Genomic DNA, 11,701 nt, shown 5'->3' with positions numbered 1-11,701 from the left:
TCCCTCAACTTGTCAAAATATGTCAAATTTGCTTGATCACCACAACTTCAAAGAAAATTCTGAGGCAACTTAGAGAGGTGAATCAAATACTGCATGATTGGAATGGCTGTGGTTGTATGAGGTGGAAAGCTGCAGAGTTGGGCTGAAACTGTTCACAGAAATCCACAGGCTTGTGGTTGCCAGGCAACCACCCTGGGCTGAGATTGGCTGAACATCACTGTGTGGTGTATTTTAGGCTCTAGGTTTGAAAATTTAAAAGACTGGGGTAGTCAAATTTGGAACCCATAGACCTCAGACATACCAAAATGTTTTCCAATTACTTCCCTCCACTTCTCAAAATATGTCAAATTTTCTTGATCACTACAACTGTAAAAAAAATTCTGAGGCAACATAGCGAGGCTAATCAAATATTGCACGATTGGAATGGCTCTGGTTGTATGACGTGGAAAGCTGCAGAGTTGGGCTGAAACAGTTCACAGAAATCCACAAGCTTGTGGTTGCCAGGCAACCACACTGGGCTGTGATTGGCTGAGCACCATTGTGAGCTGGACTTTAGGCTCTAGGATACAAGTGTGCAGTAGGAGACCTGAGTCACAATGCTGGGCGTTGCCATGGAGACCTCGTGGCACAGAGGACCTTGTAGGGCAAGATTAAAATAGGATGAATATTCTTGGCATGGTATGCCACAATATTCTCTCTGAAGGCTTCACTGCTCAGAATTTGTGAATGGAAATGCTTGCCAAACTACACATGGATGTACTTTCAATGGGATATGAAATATGCCAGGGCCTGGCAGATGATCTCTGCCATGTCTTATCCTTGAACATACGCTTTTCCCTTGTCATGTCTGTCATTTGGCTGAGTCCTGTTCCCTAAGCTATTCAGGCAAGACTTGCTGGCATCATTCACCTGCAGTATAAGAGCTTTCTGTGAAATTTCTCAGCAGAAATCCTCTGCAAGCACATAGCTTTGGATATGAGAGACAGTGGTGGAAGTTGAATTTCAAGGGCAGATATTTGAAAACAATGAAGCAAGCTCCGAATAAGATCTTTACATGTTTCCCAGATGAATATGTTTGGAAATACGGGGGAAGATGGAGATCAAGGCTGAGAAGAGTCCACACCCATTTCAAGGTACAAAAACCAGGGAAAAACATGGGAAAGCAAGAGAGATAGTTAATCTGATGTAAAAATCTTTGATGATGAAAGGAAAATTATATTCTCATGATGATATAATCAGGCTGTAGAAGTGAACTTCTCATGTTGGTTCTCCTATGTGTGGCCTTTTGCATTGGGCAGTGGATGCAGGACAGGAGATCTTCAAATAAATCTGGTGGAACACAAAATATTGAAAAAAAAATTCAACCTAAATCCTGTGTATTCCTTCCCTTTGAGAACATATATGGATAATGTACGAAGTTTCAAAAGAAAAAATGTCTATTGGGTCATGGTTTCAACAATGAAATGGTCACTTCACATAACATTTTGAATTTTGCTTTGACACTTGCTCATGTACGGGGCCTGAGTAAAGCAGAATGCAGAGTAAGCCTCATCAATAGTTGTGCATTCCATAAGTGGTTTTAAAACCAGTGAAACCCTTTGGACTTATTGTTTGTATTTAATTGGTTGATTGGTTTTTCAAATAGTTTGTTTTACTATTTTTAGCTTTGTGAGTCAGGGAAGCCCTCACTCATAGTGATTTAGACCTCTCCAAAAGCTCTGAAGTTATTCATGTAACAGCTATTACATGTTATAAGTGTCTCCTATTAAAATTTGAAAGACAAAGAGACTCTGCTACTTTTCATCTAAATTCAGTGTTGGGCTAAATTCAGTGTTGGACTTTATACAAGTCCTTTGAAATGTGTCCTCCTCTAGTCACTGGTGCTGGAATTTACTTTCTTCTGAAGACAGGATTTGAGCAAATTGACACAAGTACACTTTGCCACTACTCTGGACACCTGGTTAAATATGGAGTTCCCTATAGGGTGTGTGTTTTACTTTGATCTCTGCTCACACTTTGCTCATCCAGTTAGAACCACAGGGCTCCAGGCCATAGCGTTCCAGGCCTAAACAGGCAAATTTCCATTATCTTTTGGGAGTTCATTCTTCTCTCATAATTACTTTTTCCACAAATGTGTGCTTCAGGAGAGGCCCTGTCCAAATGTGGAGAGGCCCATTTTCATTCACTCACTTTCAGACTTTCAAAGATTTTCAGTTACTAGAGGTTTGCCCAGACTTTCCATTGTCAAGGGACAGTGCACTTCACTTGAAGTTGTGCAGTATTACTTCATGTGTCTCCATGGAATTTCCACCAATGTGAAAGTCTTGCTGTAGTCATCTCCAAGTGTTTCTGCGTAAGAAAATATAACTAACAAAGGATGTGGTTTCAAGCAGAATGAGGAAAGGAGGGATTATCTTTATTTCAGTGCAGGTTGACCATTCAAAGGAACAGTAATTCCTATGAAATAGGAGGTAAAAAGTTTTGTAAAGAGACATGGACATGACACGCTCAAGTTTATGTCACGTTTTTTAAAACGCCAAGGGCATTTGAGAAATTCTTGGCTGCTGAATTGTCCCTTTTTTCAAATTTCTCTTAGGTAAGACACTCCAGCTTCTTCAAACCATTGTACTGTTCCTTCCATGTAAAAAATCAAAGCAAAAAACAAAGTAAATTAAAACAAAACACATCAATTTACATTTCAGAGCCCACAATTGCTCAGCAGGCACACTATTCAAGAAATTAGAGGTACAGAAGCCTCAGCCTTCAGTCCATGGCCTGAAGTTTTGTCTCTATCATGGGCCCTCAATTCCCTGGCATGTCCACATTAACTCATGAATCTTTACTCATTTCCTCTTCAAATGCACAGGATCCAATATATTTGAACCCTGTTCACCTGGGCTACAATCATCCAAGGACACACCAGAGGAAGGGCAGCCACCCCCTTGCCTGGGGCCTTGGAGCTTATCACAATAGAAATGGACACCTGAAAAAGGGGAGCCAAAACAAAGAGAGGCATATTCCTAAAGCCTGAAGCACAGAAGCTACCTATAGACCAGTAGTGGGATTTCACAAATTATGTAAGAATCTCTGTGCACATGCTTGGCATGGTGGCTCATGCCTATAATCCCAGCAATCTGGGGGCTGAGGTGGATGGATCCTTGGGAGTTCCAGTCCATCTTGGGCTACGAATTTATCTCAAGGCCTCTTTCAACAACTACATAAGATGCTGTTTCCAAAAAGAGGACAACAGAAACCTAGACACACTTGGTCTAGGTCCCTGGGTTCACTACATGAGTTGTGGAGTATAAATATTCCATGCCATGAGAAAATACCTGGGATTTTTAGGGAAAGGGGCATTTGCATCCCTTTTCTAAGGGTTCCCTTTCACCATGTTACATTTGAATTCTGGGAAAACCTGCTGGTGATAAGCTATCTAGCATTATGTTGGTTTAGGTATTGAGCCAGTACCTCATGTTTAGTGTCCAGGGTTGTGCTGGAATGGCTGAAGACCTCCTTGAAATAGCGATTGCAGACAAGTGAACCCCGAGGAAGCTGGATAGTTGAAGCAGGCACTCCAAATATTCATGCACTGCAAGGATTCACTTTCATTTTGGGACTCATCTTCTGGTTGCTGGCATTTAGTGCTAACTGATAACTACCATGGTGGCAGTAATCCAGCAGAGACTGCATGTATGGTTTGCAGGTTTGCTTCCCAAGCCACCAGAAACTCAGCAGAACCCAAATCATTGTGGCATTTTCTTTCCTCCCCTGAAACATTTGGCTTTCTAAGTTTGAAAATTGAATAGACTGGGCTAGTCAAGTTTGGACCCCATATACCACCAACAGAGCTGAAGACAGAGCCCATTACTTCCCTCCACTTGTCAAAATATGTCAAATTTGCTTGATCACCACAACTTCAAAGAAAATTCTGAGGCAACTTAGAGAGGTGAATCAAATACTGCATGATTGGAATGGCTTTGGTTGTATGAGGTGGAAAGCTGCAGAGTTGGGCTGAAACTGTTCACAGAAATCCACAGGCTTGTGGTTGCCAGGCAACCACCCTGGGCTGAGATTGGCTGAACATCACTGTGTGGTGTATTTTAGGCTCTAGGTTTGAAAATTTAAAAGACTGTGGTAGTCAAATTTGGAACCCATAGACCTCAGACATACCAAAATGTTTTCCAATTACTTCCTTCCACTTCTCAAAATATGTCAAATTTTCTTGATCACTACAACTGTAAAAAAAATTCTGAGGCAACATAGCGAGGCTAATCAAATATTGCACGATTGGAATGGCTCTGGTTGTATGACGTGGAAAGCTGCAGAGTTGGGCTGAAACAGTTCACAGAAATCCACAAGCTTGTGGTTGCCAGGCAACCACACTGGGCTGTGATTGGCTGAGCACCATTGTGAGCTGGACTTTAGGCTCTAGGATACAAGTGTGCAGTAGGAGACCTGAGTCACAATGCTGGGCGTTGCCATGGAGACCTCGTGGCACAGAGGACCTTGTAGGGCAAGATTAAAATAGGATGAATATTCTTGGCATGGTATGCCACAATATTCTCTCTGAAGGCTTCACTGCTCAGAATTTGTGAATGGAAATGCTTGCCAAACTACACATGGATGTACTTTCAATGGGATATGAAATATGCCAGGGCCTGGCAGATGATCTCTGCCATGTCTTATCCTTGAACATACGCTTTTCCCTTGTCATGTCTGTCATTTGGCTGAGTCCTGTTCCCTAAGCTATTCAGGCAAGACTTGCTGGCATCATTCACCTGCAGTATAAGAGCTTTCTGTGAAATTTCTCAGCAGAAATCCTCTGCAAGCACATAGCTTTGGATATGAGAGACAGTGGTGGAAGTTGAATTTCAAGGGCAGATATTTGAAAACAATGAAGCAAGCTCCGAATAAGATCTTTACATGTTTCCCAGATGAATATGTTTGGAAATACGGGGGAAGATGGAGATCAAGGCTGAGAAGAGTCCACACCCATTTCAAGGTACAAAAACCAGGGAAAAACATGGGAAAGCAAGAGAGATAGTTAATCTGATGTAAAAATCTTTGATGATGAAAGGAAAATTATATTCTCATGATGATATAATCAGGCTGTAGAAGTGAACTTCTCATGTTGGTTCTCCTATGTGTGGCCTTCTGCATTGGGCAGTGGAAGCAGGACAGGAGATCTTCAAATAAATCTGGTGGAACACAAAATATTGAAAAAAAAAATTCAACCTAAATCCTGTGTATTCCTTCCCTTTGAGAACATATATGGATAATGTACGAAGTTTCAAAAGAAAAAATGTCTATTGGGTCATGGTTTCAACAATGAAATGGTCACTTCACATAACATTTTGAATTTTGCTTTGACACTTACTCATGTACGGGGCCTGAGTAAAGCAGAATGCAGAGTAAGCCTCATCAATAGTTGTGCATTCCATAAGTGGTTTTAAAACCAGTGAAACACTTTGGACTTATTGTTTGTATTTAATTGGTTGATTGGTTTTTCAAATAGTTTGTTTTACTATTTTTAGCTTTGTGAGTCAGGGAAGCCCTCACTCATAGTGATTTAGACCTCTCCAAAAGCTCTGAAGTTATTCATGTAACAGCTATTACATGTTATAAGTGTCTCCTATTAAAATTTGAAAGACAAAGAGACTCTGCTACTTTTCATCTAAATTCAGTGTTGGGCTAAATTCAGTGTTGGACTTTATACAAGTCCTTTGAAATGTGTCCTCCTCTAGTCACTGGTGCTGGAATTTACTTTCTTCTGAAGACAGGATTTGAGCAAATTGACACAAGTACACTTTGCCACTACTCTGGACACCTGGTTAAATATGGAGTTCCCTATAGGGTGTGTGTTTTACTTTGATCTCTGCTCACACTTTGCTCATCCAGTTAGAACCACAGGGCTCCAGGCCATAGCGTTCCAGGCCTAAACAGGCAAATTTCCATTATCTTTTGGGAGTTCATTCTTCTCTCATAATTACTTTTTCCACAAATGTGTGCTTCAGGAGAGGCCCTGTCCAAATGTGGAGAGGCCCATTTTCATTCACTCACTTTCAGACTTTCAAAGATTTTCAGTTACTAGAGGTTTGCCCAGACTTTCCATTGTCAAGGGACAGTGCACTTCACTTGAAGTTGTGCAGTATTACTTCATGTGTCTCCATGGAATTTCCACCAATGTGAAAGTCTTGCTGTAGTCATCTCCAAGTGTTTCTGCGTAAGAAAATATAACTAACAAAGGATGTGGTTTCAAGCAGAATGAGGAAAGGAGGGATTATCTTTATTTCAGTGCAGGTTGACCTTTCAAAGGAACAGTAATTCCTATGAAATAGGAGGTAAAAAGTTTTGTAAAGAGACATGGACATGACACGCTCAAGTTTATGTCACGTTTTTTAAAACGCCAAGGGCATTTGAGAAATTCTTGGCTGCTGAATTGTCCCTTTTTTCAAATTTCTCTTAGGTAAGACACTCCAGCTTCTTCAAACCATTGTACTGTTCCTTCCATGTAAAAAATCAAAGCAAAAAACAAAGTAAATTAAAACAAAACACATCAATTTACATTTCAGAGCCCACAATTGCTCAGCAGGCACACTATTCAAGAAATTAGAGGTACAGAAGCCTCAGCCTTCAGTCCATGGCCTGAAGTTTTGTCTCTATCATGGCCCCTCAATTCCCTGGCATGTCCACATTAACTCATGAATCTTTACTCATTTCCTCTTCAAATGCACAGGATCCAATATATTTGAACCCTGTTCACCTGGGCTACAATCATCCAAGGACACACCAGAGGAAGGGCAGCCACCCCCTTGCCTGGGGCCTTGGAGCTTATCACAATAGAAATGGACACCTGAACAAGGGGAGCCAAAACAAAGAGAGTCATATTCCTAAAGCCTGAAGCACAGAAGCTACCTATAGACCAGTAGTGGGATTTCACAAATTATGTAAGAATCTCTGTGCACATGCTTGGCATGGTGGCTCATGCCTATAATCCCAGCAATCTGGGGGCTGAGGTGGATGGATCCTTGGGAGTTCCAGTCCATCTTGGGCTACGAATTTATCTCAAGGCCTCTTTCAACAACTACATAAGATGCTGTTTCCAAAAAGAGGACAACAGAAACCTAGACACACTTGGTCTAGGTCCCTGGGTTCACTACATGAGTTGTGGAGTCTAAATATTCCATGCCATGAGAAAATACCTGGGATTTTTAGGGAAAGGGGCATTTGCATCCCTTTTCTAAGGGTTCCCTTTCACCATGTTACATTTGAATTCTGGGAAAACCTGCTGGTGATAAGCTATCTAGCATTATGTTGGTTTAGGTATTGAGCCAGTACCTCATGTTTAGTGTCCAGGGTTGTGCTGGAATGGCTGAAGACCTCCTTGAAATAGCGATTGCAGACAAGTGAACCCCGAGGAAGCTGGATAGTTGAAGCAGGCACTCCAAATATTCATGCACTGCAAGGATTCACTTTCATTTTGGGACTCATCTTCTGGTTGCTGGCATTTAGTGCTAACTGATAACTACCATGGTGGCAGTAATCCAGCAGAGACTGCATGTATGGTTTGCAGGTTTGCTTCCCAAGCCACCAGAAACTCAGCAGAACCCAAATCATTGTGGCATTTTCTTTCCTCCCCTGAAACATTTGGCTTTCTAAGTTTGAAAATTGAATAGACTGGGCTAGTCAAGTTTGGACCCCATATACCACCAACAGAGCTGAAGACAGAGCCCATTACTTCCCTCCACTTGTCAAAATATGTCAAATTTGCTTGATCACCACAACTTCAAAGAAAATTCTGAGGCAACTTAGAGAGGTGAATCAAATACTGCATGATTGGAATGGCTTTGGTTGTATGAGGTGGAAAGCTGCAGAGTTGGGCTGAAACTGTTCACAGAAATCCACAGGCTTGTGGTTGCCAGGCAACCACCCTGGGCTGAGATTGGCTGAACATCACTGTGTGGTGTATTTTAGGCTCTAGGTTTGAAAATTTAAAAGACTGTGGTAGTCAAATTTGGAACCCATAGACCTCAGACATACCAAAATGTTTTCCAATTACTTCCTTCCACTTCTCAAAATATGTCAAATTTTCTTGATCACTACAACTGTAAAAAAAATTCTGAGGCAACATAGCGAGGCTAATCAAATATTGCACGATTGGAATGGCTCTGGTTGTATGACGTGGAAAGCTGCAGAGTTGGGCTGAAACAGTTCACAGAAATCCACAAGCTTGTGGTTGCCAGGCAACCACACTGGGCTGTGATTGGCTGAGCACCATTGTGAGCTGGACTTTAGGCTCTAGGATACAAGTGTGCAGTAGGAGACCTGAGTCACAATGCTGGGCGTTGCCATGGAGACCTCGTGGCACAGAGGACCTTGTAGGGCAAGATTAAAATAGGATGAATATTCTTGGCATGGTATGCCACAATATTCTCTCTGAAGGCTTCACTGCTCAGAATTTGTGAATGGAAATGCTTGCCAAACTACACATGGATGTACTTTCAATGGGATATGAAATATGCCAGGGCCTGGCAGATGATCTCTGCCATGTCTTATCCTTGAACATACGCTTTTCCCTTGTCATGTCTGTCATTTGGCTGAGTCCTGTTCCCTAAGCTATTCAGGCAAGACTTGCTGGCATCATTCACCTGCAGTATAAGAGCTTTCTGTGAAATTTCTCAGCAGAAATCCTCTGCAAGCACATAGCTTTGGATATGAGAGACAGTGGTGGAAGTTGAATTTCAAGGGCAGATATTTGAAAACAATGAAGCAAGCTCCGAATAAGATCTTTACATGTTTCCCAGATGAATATGTTTGGAAATACGGGGGAAGATGGAGATCAAGGCTGAGAAGAGTCCACACCCATTTCAAGGTACAAAAACCAGGGAAAAACATGGGAAAGCAAGAGAGATAGTTAATCTGATGTAAAAATCTTTGATGATGAAAGGAAAATTATATTCTCATGATGATATAATCAGGCTGTAGAAGTGAACTTCTCATGTTGGTTCTCCTATGTGTGGCCTTCTGCATTGGGCAGTGGAAGCAGGACAGGAGATCTTCAAATAAATCTGGTGGAACACAAAATATTGAAAAAAAAATTCAACCTAAATCCTGTGTATTCCTTCCCTTTGAGAACATATATGGATAATGTACGAAGTTTCAAAAGAAAAAATGTCTATTGGGTCATGGTTTCAACAATGAAATGGTCACTTCACATAACATTTTGAATTTTGCTTTGACACTTACTCATGTACGGGGCCTGAGTAAAGCAGAATGCAGAGTAAGCCTCATCAATAGTTGTGCATTCCATAAGTGGTTTTAAAACCAGTGAAACACTTTGGACTTATTGTTTGTATTTAATTGGTTGATTGGTTTTTCAAATAGTTTGTTTTACTATTTTTAGCTTTGTGAGTCAGGGAAGCCCTCACTCATAGTGATTTAGACCTCTCCAAAAGCTCTGAAGTTATTCATGTAACAGCTATTACATGTTATAAGTGTCTCCTATTAAAATTTGAAAGACAAAGAGACTCTGCTACTTTTCATCTAAATTCAGTGTTGGGCTAAATTCAGTGTTGGACTTTATACAAGTCCTTTGAAATGTGTCCTCCTCTAGTCACTGGTGCTGGAATTTACTTTCTTCTGAAGACAGGATTTGAGCAAATTGACACAAGTACACTTTGCCACTACTCTGGACACCTGGTTAAATATGGAGTTCCCTATATGGTGTGTGTTTTACTTTGATCTCTGCTCACACTTTGCTCATCCAGTTAGAACCACAGGGCTCCAGGCCATAGCGTTCCAGGCCTAAACAGGCAAATTTCCATTATCTTTTGGGAGTTCATTCTTCTCTCATAATTACTTTTTCCACAAATGTGTGCTTCAGGAGAGGCCCTGTCCAAATGTGGAGAGGCCCATTTTCATTCACTCACTTTCAGACTTTCAAAGATTTTCAGTTACTAGAGGTTTGCCCAGACTTTCCATTGTCAAGGGACAGTGCACTTCACTTGAAGTTGTGCAGTATTACTTCATGTGTCTCCATGGAATTTCCACCAATGTGAAAGTCTTGCTGTAGTCATCTCCAAGTGTTTCTGCGTAAGAAAATATAACTAACAAAGGATGTGGTTTCAAGCAGAATGAGGAAAGGAGGGATTATCTTTATTTCAGTGCAGGTTGACCTTTCAAAGAAACAGTAATTCCTATGAAATAGGAGGTAAAAAGTTTTGTAAAGAGACATGGACATGACACGCTCAAGTTTATGTCACGTTTTTTAAAACGCCAAGGGCATTTGAGAAATTCTTGGCTGCTGAATTGTCCCTTTTTTCAAATTTCTCTTAGGTAAGACACTCCAGCTTCTTCAAACCATTGTACTGTTCCTTCCATGTAAAAAATCAAAGCAAAAAACAAAGTAAATTAAAACAAAACACATCAATTTACATTTCAGAGCCCACAATTGCTCAGCAGGCACACTATTCAAGAAATTAGAGGTACAGAAGCCTCAGCCTTCAGTCCATGGCCTGAAGTTTTGTCTCTATCATGGCCCCTCAATTCCCTGGCATGTCCACATTAACTCATGAATCTTTACTCATTTCCTCTTCAAATGCACAGGATCCAATATATTTGAACCCTGTTCACCTGGGCTACAATCATCCAAGGACACACCAGAGGAAGGGCAGCCACCCCCTTGCCTGGGGCCTTGGAGCTTATCACAATAGAAATGGACACCTGAAAAAGGGGAGCCAAAACAAAGAGAGGCATATTCCTAAAGCCTGAAGCACAGAAGCTACCTATAGACCAGTAGTGGGATTTCACAAATTATGTAAGAATCTCTGTGCACATGCTTGGCATGGTGGCTCATGCCTATAATCCCAGCAATCTGGGGGCTGAGGTGGATGGATCCTTGGGAGTTCCAGTCCATCTTGGGCTATGAATTTATCTCAAGGCCTCTTTCAACAACTACATAAGATGCTGTTTCCAAAAAGAGGACAACAGAAACCTAGACACACTTGGTCTAGGTCCCTGGGTTCACTACATGAGTTGTGGAGTCTAAATATTCCATGCCATGAGAAAATACCTGGGATTTTTAGGGAAAGGGGCATTTGCATCCCTTTTCTAAGGGTTCCCTTTCACCATGTTACATTTGAATTCTGGGAAAACCTGCTGGTGATAAGCTATCTAGCATTATGTTGGTTTAGGTATTGAGCCAGTACCTCATGTTTAGTGTCCAGGGTTGTGCTGGAATGGCTGAAGACCTCCTTGAAATAGCGATTGCAGACAAGTGAACCCCGAGGAAGCTGGATAGTTGAAGCAGGCACTCCAAATATTCATGCACTGCAAGGATTCACTTTCATTTTGGGACTCATCTTCTGGTTGCTGGCATTTAGTGCTAACTGATAACTACCATGGTGGCAGTAATCCAGCAGAGACTGCATGTATGGTTTGCAGGTTTGCTTCCCAAGCCACCAGAAACTCGGCAGAACCCAAATCATTGTGGCATTTTCTTTCCTCCCCTGAAACATTTGGCTTTCTAAGTTTGAAAATTGAATAGACTGGGCTAGTCAAGTTTGGACCCCATATACCACCAACAGAGCTGAAGACAGAGCCCATTACTTCCCTCCACTTGTCAAAATATGTCAAATTTGCTTGATCACCACAACTTCAAAGAAAATTCTGAGGCAACTTAGAGAGGTGAATCAAATACTGC

This window comes from Cavia porcellus, unplaced genomic scaffold, assembly GCF_034190915.1.
Source record: "Cavia porcellus strain 051 isolate PalLab524CR breed Dunkin Hartley unplaced genomic scaffold, mCavPor4.1 scaffold_88, whole genome shotgun sequence".
Taxonomy (NCBI): Eukaryota; Metazoa; Chordata; class Mammalia; order Rodentia; family Caviidae; genus Cavia; species Cavia porcellus.
This window is presented reverse-complemented; position numbering follows the sequence as displayed.